We start from the raw sequence: 14,244 nt of genomic DNA, 5'->3' as shown, positions 1-14,244 counted from the left end.
AGGAAGCTTTGCGAAGATTACCCTATCATGCTATAAAATATTGCAAATATAGTTAAGGGAGATTGCATTGCCACCCCGTTAATATATTTCCAAATTGTCCATGGCTTTAGGTGAATAGCTCCAAAGAGATGCTTTGATGTGAATATTAGCTTCGATTTTTGAAAGCATACACAAATCAAAGTCAAGATGGAGGGGCAATTGGCTAGCTTGTAGGTCTCCAACTCTCTCACTCCATATAATCGATGACACCTTATAGCCGCATCATAAACTGGGAAATAATTCTCTTTTTATGGGGTGAGAGAGTTTCGAACTCTCGACCTCAGGATTTCTCGAACTATGAGACCTACGCGCTAACCAACTACGCCACCACCCCTCAATCTTGGTTTTGATTGATGTATACCCAAAATATTTTCAAACGTCTAAGGTAATATGCATAGTCTTCACATCAAAGCATGGCTTTCGAGCTACCCACCTAAAGCCATGGACAAATTTGCAATATATCTAAGGGATGGCAATGCGATCTTTCGTAACTAAATTTGCAATATATTATGGCGTGACACTTTGCAAATTCTTGAAGCTTTCTAGTAAAATGCATACTTTTGAGACCAATGTGTCAATTTTAAGTTCTTATTTCTCCATGTTATGAGACCTACGTGCAATATGTTGACATCAATCAACGTATTCCCTAAGTTAGTTTTTTTGTAGAGTAATTGCGTAATCTTCTTGAAGTCATATTGTTGAAACTAAAATCTCACTTTTAAGCTCTCTTTTTTTTTATCGAAGACAAGGTGCCTGTTTAAAGCTCACTTGTTCAAGTTTCGGATAAGCTAGTAAGGTTTCATGGATTATGGGGACAAGGAGCTTTGAAAACTCGACCTCAAGATTTCTCCATGCTATGAGACTCATGCTCTATCCAATTGCACCACCCCTACATCTCGATTTTGAGTTACCATTATAAAACCATGGACAATCTATCGATATATTTACGAGGTAAGAGCACAATCTTTTCTTACTAAATTCGCAATGGTTAATGGCATGAGTGCATAATTATTTTCGAAACCCAAGTGTCAATTTTAAGCAGTTATTTTCGAAATCAAACTCAAAAGTAGAATTGTTGTACTAACCACTCAAATTTTATGACAAGGTTGTAAGGTTACCTTTTTTATGGGGTGAGAGAGTTTCGAACTCTCGACCTCAGGATTTCTCGAAGCTATGAGACCTACGCGCTAACCAACTACGCCACCACCCCTCAATCTTGGTTTTGATTGATGTATACCCAAAATATTTTCAAACGTCTAAGGTAATATGCATAGTCTTCACATCAAAGCATCGCTTTCCAGCTACCCACCTAAAGCCATGGACAAATTTGCAATATATCTAAGGGATGGCAATGCGATCTTTCGTAACTAAATTTGCAATATTTTATGGCGTGACACTTTGCAAATTCTTGAAGCTTTGTAGTAAAATGCATACTTTTGAAACCAATGTGCCAATTTTAAGTTCTTATATTTAAGAAGAGAATTAAACTGCCAATTTTAAGCTCACCCTTCCCAGTTTATGATGCGGCTATAAGGTTTCATCGATTATATGGAGTGAGAGAGTTGGAGACCTACATGCTAGCCAATTGCCCCTCCATCTTGACTTTGATTTGTGTATGCTATCAAAAATCTAAGCTAATATTCACATCAAAGCATCTCTTTGGACCTATTCACATGAAGCCATGGACAATTTGGCAATATATTAACGGGATGGCAATGCAATCTCCCTTAACTATATTTACAATATTTTATGGCCTGATAGGGTAATCTTCGCAAAGCTTCCTAGTTAATGCATACTCTTCCCGAACCTTAGTATTTCTCCATGTTATGAGACTTACGTGCAACATCTTCACATCAATCAACGTATTCCCTAAGTTAGTTTTTCTGTAGAGTGATTGCGTAATCTTCTTGAAGTCATATTGTTGTAACTAAAATCCTCTTGAAGTCATATTGCAATATTTTATGGCGTGACACATTGCAAATTCTTGAAGCTTTCTAGTAAAATGCATACTTTTGAAACCAATGTGTCAATTTTAAGTTCTTATATTTAAAAAGAAAATTAAACCGCCAATTTTAAGCTCACCCTTCCCAGTTTATGATGTGGCTATAAGGTATCATCGATTATATGGAGTGAGAGAGTTGGAGACCTACAAGCTAGCCAATTGCCCCTCCATCTTGACTTTGATTTGTGTATGCTTTCAAAAATCTAAGCTAATATTCACATCAAAGCATCTCTTTGGAGCTATTCACCTAAAGCCATGGACAATTTGGAAATATACTAACGGGGTGGCAATGCAATCTCCCTTAACTATATTTGCAATATTTTATTGCATGATAGGGTAATCTTCGCAAAGCTTCTTAGTTAATGCATAATCCTCCCGAACCTCAGTATTTCTCCATGCTATGAGACCTACGTGCAACATCTTGACATCAATCCACGTATTTCCTACGTTAGTTTTTTTGTAGAGTGATTGCGTAATCTTCTTGAAGTCATATTGTTGTAACTAAAATCTCACTTTTAAGCTCTCTCTTTTTTGATCGAAGACAAGGTGCCTATTTAAAGCTCACTAGTTCAAGTTTCGGATAAGCTAGTAAGGTTTCATGGATTATGGGGACAAGGAGCTTTGAAAACTCGACCTCAAGATTTCTCCATGCTATGAGACTCATGCTCTATCCAATTGCACCACCCCTACATCTCGATTTTGAGTTACCATTATGAAACCATGGACAATCTATCGATATATTTACGAGGTAAGAGCACAATCTTTTTTTACTAAATTCGCAATGGTGAATGGCATGAGTGCGTAATTATTTTCGAAACCCAAGTGTCACTTTTAAGGAGTTATTTTCGAAATCAAACTCAAAAGTAGAATTGTTGTACTAACCACTCAAATTTTATGACAAGGTTGTCAGATTACCTTTTTTATGGGATGAGAGAGTTTCGAACTCTCGACCTCAGGATTTCTCGAAGCTATGAGACCTACGCGCTAACCAACTACGCCACCACCCCTCAATCTTGGTTTTGATTGATGTATACCCAAAATGTTTTCAAACGTCTAAGGTAATATGCATAGTCTTCACATCAAAGCATCGCTTTCGAGCTACCCACTTGAAGCCATGGACAAATTTGCAATATATTTAACGGCTGGCAATGCGACCTTTCGTAACCTAATTCGCAATATTTTATGGCGTGACACATTTCAAATTGTTGAAGCTTTCTAGTAAAATGCATACTTTTGAAACCAATGTGTCAATTTTAAGTTCTTATATTTAAAAAGAGAATTAAACCGCCTATTTTTAGGTCAGCCTTCCAAATTTGTGATGCGGTTGTAAGGTTTCTTCGAGTATATGGAGTGGTCGTGTTTGAGACTTACGAGCTAGCGAATTGCCCCTCCATCGTGACTTTGATTTGTGTATGCTGTCAAAACTCTAAGCTAATATTCACATCAAAGCATCTCTTTGGAGCTACTGACCTGAAGCCATGGACAATTTTGCAATATATTAAAGGGGTGGCAATGCAATCTCCCTTAACTATATTTGCAATATTTTATGGCATGATAGGGTAATCTTTGCAAAGCTTCCTAGTTAAATGTATAATGTACGAGAACCCCAAGATTTCTCCATGTTATGAGACCTACGTGCAACATCTTGACATCAATCAACGTATTCCCTAAGTTAGTGTTTTTGTAGAGCGATTGCGTAATCTTCTTGAAGTCAAATTTTTGTAACTATAATCTCCCTTCTAACCTATTATTTTTTATATCGAAGTCAAAGTGCCTATTCTAAGCGCACTAGTTCAAGTTTAGGATAAGCTTGTAAGGTACTCATCGATTATGGGGATAATGAGCTTCGAACACTCGACCTCCAGATTTCTCGATGCTATGAGATCCATGCTCTAGCCAACTTCACCACCCCTACATATTGATTTTGAGTTACCATTATGAAGCCATGGACAATCTTACATTATATTTACGAGGTAAGAGCGCAATCTTTTTTACTAAATTTTTGAAACCCAAGTATCACATTTAACCTATTATTTTCGAAATCAAACTCAAAAGTGGAATTGTTATGATGTTGCTGTAAGGTTTCATCGATTAGATGGAGTAGGACAGTTTGAGAACTACGAGCTAGCCAATTGCCCCTCGATCGTGACTTTGATTTGTGTATGCTTTCAAAAATCGAAGCTAATATTCACATCAAAGCATCTCTTTTTAGTTACTCAGCTGAAGCCATGGACAATTTGGCAATATATTAACGGGGTGGCAATGCAATCTCCCTAAACTATATTTGCAATTTTCCGTGGCATGATAGGGTAATCTTCGCAAAGCTTCCTAGTTAATGCATAATCTTCCCGAACCTCAGTATTTCTCCATGTTATGAGACCTACGTGCAACATCTTGACATCTATCAACGTATTCCCTAAGTTAGTTTTTTGGTAGAGTGATTGCGTAATCTTCTTGAAGTCATATTGTTGTAACTAAAATCTCACTTTTAAGCTCTTTTTTTTTTTATCGAAGACAAAGTGCCTATTGAAAGCTCACTATTTCAAGTTTTGGATAAGCTGTTAAGGTTTCATGGATTATGGGGACAAGGAGCTTTGAAAACTCGACCTCAAGATTTCTCCATGCTATGAGACTCATGTTGTATCCAATTGCACCACCCCTACATCTCAATTTTGAGTTACCATTATGAAGCCATGGACAATCTTACAATAAATTTACAAGGTAAGAGCACAATCTTTTTTTATTAAATTTTTGAAACCCATGTGTCACATTTAAGCAATTATTTTCGAAATCAAACTCAAAAGTGGAATTGTTATGATGCGGTTGTAAGGTTTCATCGATTATATGGAGTAGGAGAGTTTGAGACCTACGAGCTAGCCAATTGCCCCTCCATGGTGACTTTTATTTGTGTATGCTTTCAAAAATCTAAGCTAATATTCACATCAAAGCATCTCTTTGGAGCGACTCACCTGAAGCCATGGACAATTTGGCAATATATTAACGGGGTGGCAATGCAATTTCCCTAAATTATATTTTGTTAGGATTTTGGTCCCTCAACGGAAGACTCGGTGAGAACCGGATGATGCAGGCCCGGTGAGAACCTCTCACCAGACGAAGGGACATATATGTAAATATGTTTCTATGAGCCCATTGTGGCTATATTTGTAAGGGTTTAGGGTTTAGGGTTCCCGGTGAGAACCGGATGATGCAGGCCCAGTGAGAACCTCTCACCAGACGAAGGGACATATATGTAAATATGTTTCTATTAGCCCATTGTGGCTATATTTGTAAATAGCCCGAAAGTCATATTAGTATAAATTTGACTTAGGGCAAACAGGTTTAGTGGTTGGTCATTCTTTGTGTTATTGTTGTAACTGTTGTACAGAGAGAGAGTGTGTGTGTTAGAGCAGCTATGAGCACTCTCTGTTGTAACCGCCGCCAGGCGAAGAGTGTGAGCACAAGGTCGTTGCCTCTGTGCCTCCTGTTGTGTTCTTCGACATAGTGATAGTTTGGAGTCTATGGGCTCCCGTGGTTTTTCCCTCTTAGGATTTTCCACGTTAACATCTTGAGTACTCTCTTGTTCACAGTGTGTGTGTGTGCATATACGTGTATTTACCCTCCATTTCCATTCTCGATGTTTTCGATTTTAAACGACACGATTTGAGACTCTGTTGTGGCCGGGTAATATTCCAGATATTTCGTATCAATCTGGTATCAGAGCGAAACGACACAGAAAATGGAAGATTCATTTGGCGGCATGTTCAAGCTCACCGGCTCCAACTACTCAGTGTGGAAGTTGAAGATGAGGGACATGCTCGTGGTTAAAGATCTTTGGTTGCCAGTTCAGTTCGGGGACAAGAGACCGGACTAGATCGATGCCACGATATGGGAGGTGATGCACATGAAGACAACGGCTTACATTCGGTGCTTCATCGACATGAGCTTGTACAACAACTTCAATGAAGAGAGCAAGGCTCATGAGCTTTGGGAGAAGATCGGCATTATGTTTAAGAACAAAAATGTCGTTAATCGGGTTTCGGTATTTCGAAAGCTAGTGAGGCTTCTATACCAAGATGGCTCTAGTATGGCGGAGCACTTGAATGCCTTTGAGGGGCTGATAAACCAGGCCACATCGTTGGAAGTACCTCTCGCCGATGAGGTACTTGCTCTACTCCTGCTCGGTTCCCTCCCAGATAGCTGGGAGATGTTAGTTGTCACGTTGGGCAACGCCGGGCCAGAAGGAAAATAGTTATCCCTAGCAAGAGTCAAGTTGAGCTTGCTAGATGAGGAGGCACGTCGGAAAGAAAAGGATATGAGCTCCGACTCGAAAGCGCTCCTTACCGAATCGGAACGCGGAAGACAAAGGAACCGGAATCCCCAGAATCGGGAAAAGTTGGGGACACGGTCAAAGTCAAGGGGAAGGCCCACTTGCTTCTACTATGGGAAGCCGGGGCACTTCCGAAAGAACTGTTGGCATTTCTGGAAAGACAAGGAAACCGACAGCACCGATGTTATTCGCTTAGCCGGACAAGGCCTAACACAAGGTGTCACGGAGACACTTCACCAAAGGGTGATTACGGCATAGGATTAAGATTCAACGATTACACCGACTTACGTAGGTTACACGATTAGAATGCTTTGGTTAATTACACGCGTAAGATATAACAGTAATTACAGAACGGAAATCAAGACAGAAGTATAAACATCATAAGCTCTATTAATTATCCGCTGCCATTACAATGGGGTCCGGGCCTTTAAATAGGTTTCCGGCCCGTAGTACAAAACGGTGCCTCTCGCACCTATTCGGGATCCGTCCGGATCTGGAACGGCATACCGTTTCCAGTCCGTCCGTCCACACTATGCTCATTTCCAACCATATTTAATTAATTCCTTCACTCCATATTTTGGACTCCTTGCCGGCCGGTAACACATGGCACGCCCGTGGGACAGTACCTTGTACGTCGAACCCTTCTCGGCCCCTTCATTGTTCACCCAAATTGTCCAAAATAGTTTGTTCCAGAATTTCCAATTATTCTTCCGGTTGTGGTTGTTGCGGCTGTGCTTGCTGTTGCTGCTGTGGTTGCGGTTGGGACTGAGGCTGTTCCGGCTGCTCTGCTTGCTGCTGCTGCTCCGTTTGTTTCGCTGACTCCGGCTGCTCCGTTTGTCTCTCTGACTCCGGCATCTCCGTTTGACTGCTTCCGGTCCGGTCTCCTTCCAGTAACGGTTCCTCATCACTGAGGTTGACCGTAACCGGTTCTCGTTCTTTCTCTCCCCGGATCCGGGACCTCTCGTAGCTTTCAAACTGGATCTGCGCCTCCAGCCTGTCGTCGTCCAGCTGAGCTACAAGTTGCCGGACTTGCCCTAGTTGGTCGTCTGCCAAGGCTTGAAAGTCTTCGGCAAGCTCATCCCTTATGCCGGTGAAGTCTTCGGAAGTCAGCATATAGCAATCATCTCCCTCCTTCCGCCGGTTCTCTACGTCGGCCCGGAGCAATTGGAGTTCCGCCGCGTTCGTGGCCCACTTGGTCCACCATTTGACAGAACCGTTGTCAATCAAGCTCTTGGTCTGGTTCAACCAGGCCCGCATGATATCCTGGATGCGACTTGCTCCCATTTGCGCTCTGCTTTCCACCACTTGTCGCTCCTCCTTCAACTGCTTGATGATGTTTGCCGTATCCTCCGCCTGCTCTCTGTAGCGCGTCAGCTGCCCTTGATATGTCGTTTGCAGCCTCTGCAGTACCTCCGCCGCTCTTTCTTTTTCCGCCTGCTGTTGCCTGAGGAGCTCTGTCCGAACCTTCTCCGCCTCTTCCAACCGTCTTCTGTTTTCCGCTTGTTCCTTGGCGAATGCGGTTGCGGTCCGATCAACTGCTTGCCGGAGCTCATCCGTCCGTTCCTTGTGCTCCGTTTGCAACCGTTTATACTCCCGGTGCAAGTTCTCAAATTCCTCTGTTTTTTGTTTGAGCTTGTCGTTGATCTGGCGATGGTTACGGTCTTCCCGGTCCTTTACCTGCCGGAGTTCCTCTTTCAGGCGCTCTACTTCTGTTTCGGCGTTCCTCCGGAGCCTGTCCTTCTCTTGCAGCATTTTCTCCTTTTCCTCCTTGAGTCGGTCGTACGCTTGGTGGCCTTTCCGTAAGCTCTCCTCGGCCCGGCGTAGATTCTCAGAAGTCTTTTTGAGTTCTGCCTCCGCTGCCGTCTTCAATTCTCTTTCGCGGCTCCTCAGCGCTTCTTGGGCAGCTAGCTCATCCTTTAAGTCCGCAAGCTCTTGGGCTTGTGCCGCATTTCTTTCCGGAACGGTTTCCGTTGCCGGGGTCTGATTGCTATGTACAGGTTGATTTGACACTTTATTCTGTACATTGCCCGGAGTCACCGGTGCTTGGACTTGTGTTGTCAAAGCGAATTGAGCCATTTCCCTTGTGACCCTGTCCAAGTCTTGTTCAAGGCTCCGGATTCTGGACCGGGCCGTCTCTAGATCTACGGTTGTGACGAGCAACCGTTCCTGGTGCGCTCTCTCTTCCGCCTCTATATACTCGACCGCTCCGGCGATTTGCTCGCCTACCCACCGTAGCCACATGCTACTGGTGCCTTGCTGCTGTACTGGTCGGGTCGGCTCATTCACTGTGGAATTGTCTGGCCTGAGTGCCTGCATATCCCGTTCTGGTTCTACTCCTTGGCCGCCGTGTGTGCTGGCTGGGCTCGCCGGCTGTTGAGTTCCGGTTCTCGCCGTCTCCGGAGCCGTTGGAATGACTTCTTCTATAGAAGTCGACAAAACCGGTTCCCTACGCACCGGTTCCGGTTCCTCCCTTGTGGTTTGCTCAGGTTGAGTTGGGGGCGTTTCTGCCTCTCGCGGATACGACCGCTCCCCTCCTGTCTCGGCGGTCCTACTTCTTGACCGTCGTTGGAGGTGCTCTTCTGGCTCCTCCGTTTCCTCTTCCTGTGTAACGGCATGTTTCTGTGCCGTCAAGGGTTCCGGTTCTGGAGTTGGCACGGTATCCGACCCGTCGTCCTCCGGGCCGCCGGGGGTATCGTTGCTGCTCCGGTAGTTCGTGTGCACGCTGTATCCCCCTTCGGAATCCGATTCGTAGGCTGAAAAGGCTTCTGCCTCGTTTTCTCCGCTTGCCAGCGCCTCGAGGAGGCGTTCGGTTTCCCGGAGACTACTTAGACTGCTTTCGTCGTCCTGGTCGCGAGTTTGCCGTAACCGAAGGGATTCCTCCGCGACTCTCCGGATCTCGTTGGAGAACGAACGATCCGAGCGAATTTCGTGCGCTGCTTGCTGGAAAGTCTCACGCCGTCTTTGCCGTTCGGCGAGGCGTCGAGCTCGGTCTATAACCAAGTCGTGCGTTGGTCTGGTCATCCATTACCGTCGTTCGCTGCGAGAAAGCAGGAATCGTGGTCGCCAAAACTGTGTTATTCGCTTAGCCGGACAAGGCCTAACACAAGGTGTCACGGAGACACTTCACCAAAGGGTGATTACGGCATAGGATTAAGATTCAACGATTACACCGACTTACGTAGGTTACACGATTAGAATGCTTTGGTTAATTACACGCGTAAGATATAACAGTAATTACAGAACGGAAATCAAGACAGAAGTATAAACATCATAAGCTCTATTAATTATCCGCTGCCATTACAATGGGGTCCGGGCCTTTAAATAGGTTTCCGGCCCGTAGTACAAAACGGTGCCTCTCGCACCTATTCGGGATCCGTCCGGATCTGGAACGGCATACCGTTTCCAGTCCGTCCGTCCACACTATGCTCATTTCCAACCATATTTAATTAATTCCTTCACTCCATATTTTGGACTCCTTGCCGGCCGGTAACAACCGATTCGAAGCGGTCACCGGATTGGAACGGCAAAGACCAAAGAGGGCCGGACCGAAGGGAACGACGGCGATCGCGGCAAGTGAAGAAGAACTAATGCTCATTACCAAAGAGAATGAGTTGAACCTTGCCGACGATGAGACAACATGGGTTGTCGATTCCGGAGCGTCGTTCCACCTTACCCCGGACCAGAAATGCTTCTCATCCTACACAACCGGTGAGCACGGTTGTGTCCGGATGGGGAATGAAGGGACGTGCCGAATTATCGGCATAGGAGATGTGTTGTTGACGACATCAACCGGATGCAAGTTGCTGCTGAAGGATGTCCGACACGTTCCGGAGGTTCGACTGAACCTGATATCAGTCGGTCGGCTAGATGATGAAGGCTACATACATGGGTAGCATCCGAAATGGTGTCATGAAGTTCAGCAAAGGGAGCCTGATAGTGGCTTGGACCTAGAAGGTCAACACATTGTACCTGATGAACGCCCGGTTATGCCTGGAAGAAGTGAACGTAGCATCCGACACTGTCGGTGAGTTGTGGCACAAGAGACTGTGTCACATGAGTGAGAAGGGGATGAGGAGGCTTGCCAAAGACAACCTCATTCCAATGAAAGACATGCATCTTGAGAAGTGCACCGATTGCCTGGCCGGTAAGCAAAACCGGACCTCCTTCCGATCAAGACCACCGATGAGACGGAATGCACCACTTGAGCTGGTGCATACCGATGTGTGTCAAGTGGACACGAAGTCACATGCCGGATCGCAGTACTCTGTGACATTCATAGATGACCACGGCCAGAAGCTATGGGTCTCGACGTTGAAGACGAAGGATCAAGTGTTATCTGTCTTCGAGGAGCTCCATGCGAGAGTGGAAAGAGAAACCGGCCGGAAGCTGAAGGCGGTTCGAGTAGATAACAGAGGAGAATATCGGGGGCAGTTCGAGGAGTATTGCCGCTCGAAGGGAATCTGGCTCGAATTTACCATGCCGAAGACACCGGAACTCAATGGGCTGGCAAAGAGGATAAACCGGACCATAATGGAGAGGGTCCGGAGTATGCTAGCACATGCAAAGTTACCCAAGACGTTTTGGGCTGAGGTGCTAACGACAGCGACGTACGTGATAAACAGATCACCCTTAGTACCCTTGGACAGAGACACACTGTAGAGAGTTTAGACCGGTAAGGAAGTGTCTTACCGGCATCTGAAGGTGTTCGGGTGTCTCGCTTTCGTGCATGTAGCAAAGGACCGAAGAGCAAAGTTGGATCCAAAGTCTCGGCCTTGCATATTCCTCAGATACGGCGACGATGAGTTCGGTTACCGAGTGTGGGACCCCGTCGACAAGAAGGTGTTTCGGAGTCGAGATATTATCTTCATGGAGGACAAGACCCTTGCCGACTGGGAGTCAGAAAAGAAGATAATGAACTCCGAGTCAACCGGTAAGGATCGGTTCGATGAGATTCGGACCTACCTGGCTAAGAGCCGGTTGACACTCGAAGAACCGGTCGGTTATGGTGAGAATATTGAACCGGCAGAAGAAGAAGAAGAGGAAGTTGAAACCGGAACCAGCCAAGATCCCGAATCAGATTCGGATGAAGAACAGGCGCAGGAGCCTGTTACCGAAAACCGAAGTCAGAGATATCGTCTCAAAGAGAGAAGGGCCCCCCGGAGATTTCCGGATCCAGAGCATCTGTTGCTAACCGATGAGGGGGAGCCGGAAAGCTTCGAAGAAGCGAGGGAGGACACCCATAACCGCAAGTGGTTAAGTGTCATGCAGGACGAGATGGATTCCCTACATGAGAACCACACGTATGAATTGGTGGAGTTGCCAAAAGGAAAGCGGGCACTTCGAAACAAGTGGGTGTACAAGCTGAAACTGGGAGATGCTGGTAACCCCCCGAGATACAAAGCCAGGATCGTGGTGAAGGGGTTCCTGCAGAAGAAGGGCGTGGACTTAGATGAGATATTTGCCCCGGTAGTAAAGATGACTTCCATCCGGACGGTGTTGAGCATAACGGCAAGCATGGACCTCGAGGTAGAGCAGTTAGACGTGAAGACGGCGTTCCTCCACGGCGACCTCGAAGAGGAGATATACATGCAGTAACCGGAGGGATTTGTGAAGAAAGGGAAGGAGCACTTGATTTGTCGGTTGAAGAAGAGCCTCTACGGTTTGAAGCAGGCTCCCCGGCAATGGTACCAATAGTTCGACTCCTTCATGACCGATCAAGGGTACCACAAGACGCAGGCCGATCACTGCATATTTGTGAAGAAATTCGACGGAGGAGACTTCCTAATATTGCTCCTATATGTGGACGACATGTCGATCGTCGAACAGGACCAAGCGAAGATTCGGATGCTGAAGAAGGCCCTTTACCGGACCTTCTCAATGAAAAACTTGGGTCCGGCAAGACAAATACTAGGGATGCATATCATCCGAGACCGGTCAAAGAAGCAATTGTGGCTGTCACAATAGAAATACGTGACAAAGGTGCTTCAACAGTTCAACATGTCAGAAGCAAAACCGGTCGGATCGACACTCCCGGCAAACTACACATTATCCGGTAAGCAAAGCCCAAAGACGAAGGCAGAGAAGGCGGATATGATGAAGATACCATATGCCTCTGTCGTCGGGAGCTTAATGTACGCAATGGTGTCTACCCGACCGGATATCGGATACGCAGTAGGACTGGTGAGCTGGTTCATGAGCAATCCTAGCAGAGAGCACTAGAACGCAGTGAAGTGGATACTTCGGTACTTGAAAGGCACCTCAAGTATGTGCCTCCGATTCGGCTCTGGTAAACCCCAACTTGACGGTTTCACAGATTCGGATATGTCAGCTGATGTAGATACCAGCCAGTCAACATCCGGATATGTCATGACATATGTTGGGGGGGTCGTTTCGTGGCAGTCGAGGCTGCAGAAGACGGTTGCGTTGTCAACCACGGAAGCGGAGTACATAGCAGCTGTGGAAGCCGGCAAGGAAATATTATGGATGAAGGACTTCATCGGAGAGCTAGGGATCCGACAAGAGGAATACCAGCTCTACTGCGACAGTCAGAGTGCCATCCACCTTGCAAAGAATGCGGCCTACCATTCTCGGACGAACCACATCCAGCGTAGGTACCACTGGATCCGGGAGCGAGTAGAAGATCGAGAGTTCATGCTAACGAAGATCCACACAGAGGAGAATGGGTCGGATATGCTGACCAAAGTGCTTACACCCGACAAGCTAGATGCATGCAGGAAGAGGCTAGGATTGACGAGGCATCCCATGTCAGAGTGAAGGGGGAGTTTGTTAGGATTTTGGTCCCTCCGGATGGGATATGAGTACCCGGCAACGGAAGACCCAGTGAGAACCTCTCACCGGATGAAGGGACATATATGTAAATATGTTTCTGTTAGCCCATTGTGGCTATATTTGTAAATAGCCCGAAAGTCATATTAGTATAAATATGACTTACGGCAAACAGGTTTAGTTGTTGGTCATTCTTTGTGTTATTACTGTAATTGTTGTACAGAGAGAGAGAGAGAGAGAGCGTGAGAGAAGCTATGAGCACTCTCTGTTGTAACCGCTGCCATGCAAAGAGTGTGAGCACGAGGTCGTTGCCTCTGTGCCCCCTGTTATATTCTTCGACATAGTGATAGTTTGGAGTATGTGGGCTCCTGTGGTTTTTCCCTCTCAGGGTTTTCCACGTTAACATCTTGTCTACTCTCTTGTTCACTGTGTGTGTGTGCATATACGTGCATTTACCCTCCATTCCCATTCTTGGTGTTTTCGATTCTAAACGAAACGATTTGAGACTCGGTTGTGGCCGGGTAATATTCCGCATATTTCGCGTCATATTTGCAATATTTTATGGCATGATAGGGTAATCTTCGCAAAGCTTCCTAGTTAAATGCATAATCTTCCCGAACCTCAAGATTTATCCATGTTATGAAACCTACGTGCAACATCTTGACATCAATCAACGTATTGCCTAAGTTTTTTTGTAGAGCAATTGCGTAATCTTCTTGAAGTCGAATTTTTGTAACTAGAATCTCTCTTTTAACCTATTATTTTTTATATCAAAGTCAAAGTGCCTATTCTAAGCACACTAGTTCAAGTTTAGGATTTAAGCTTGTAAGGTTTCATCGATTATAGGGACAATCTTACAATATATTTACGAGGTCAAAGTGCAAATTCTTTTTACTCAGTTCGAATGGTTGATGGCATGAGCGCGTAATTATTTTCGAAACCCACGTGTCACTTTTAAGCAATTATTTTCGAAATCAAACGCAAAAGTGGAATTGTTATTTTAGAAATCCAAGTGTAAGTTTTAAACAATTATTTTCGAAATCAAACTCAAAAGTGGAATTGTTGAACTAACCACTCAAATTTTATGATA

The 14,244-nt window shown here is 45.2% G+C and overlaps 3 non-coding genes across 3 annotated transcripts; all 3 read right to left on the bottom strand.

Moving 5' to 3' along the window:
• Positions 1 to 290: 290 nt before the first annotated feature.
• TRNAM-CAU (transfer RNA methionine (anticodon CAU)) lies at positions 291 to 373 on the bottom strand. The gene is given in 2 exon segments: positions 291 to 326; positions 336 to 373. It is a non-coding gene; the product is annotated as a tRNA-Met (tRNA).
• Positions 374 to 1,165: 792 nt separating this feature from the next.
• TRNAM-CAU (transfer RNA methionine (anticodon CAU)) lies at positions 1,166 to 1,249 on the bottom strand. Its single transcript is given in 2 exon segments — positions 1,166 to 1,201; positions 1,212 to 1,249. It is a non-coding gene; the product is annotated as a tRNA-Met (tRNA).
• Positions 1,250 to 2,964: 1,715 nt separating this feature from the next.
• On the bottom strand, positions 2,965 to 3,048 carry TRNAM-CAU (transfer RNA methionine (anticodon CAU)). Its single transcript is given in 2 exon segments — positions 2,965 to 3,000; positions 3,011 to 3,048. It is a non-coding gene; the product is annotated as a tRNA-Met (tRNA).
• Positions 3,049 to 14,244: the final 11,196 nt, after the last annotated feature.

This window comes from Azolla caroliniana, unplaced genomic scaffold (genome assembly GCF_043228905.1).
Source record: "Azolla caroliniana isolate FFs.n. ecotype wild unplaced genomic scaffold, voAzoCaro1.0.p SCAF_9, whole genome shotgun sequence".
NCBI classification, from domain to species: Eukaryota; Viridiplantae; Streptophyta; class Polypodiopsida; order Salviniales; family Salviniaceae; genus Azolla; species Azolla caroliniana.
The sequence above is the reverse complement of the archived record's forward strand: the minus strand, read 5'-3'. Positions and strand labels throughout refer to the sequence as shown.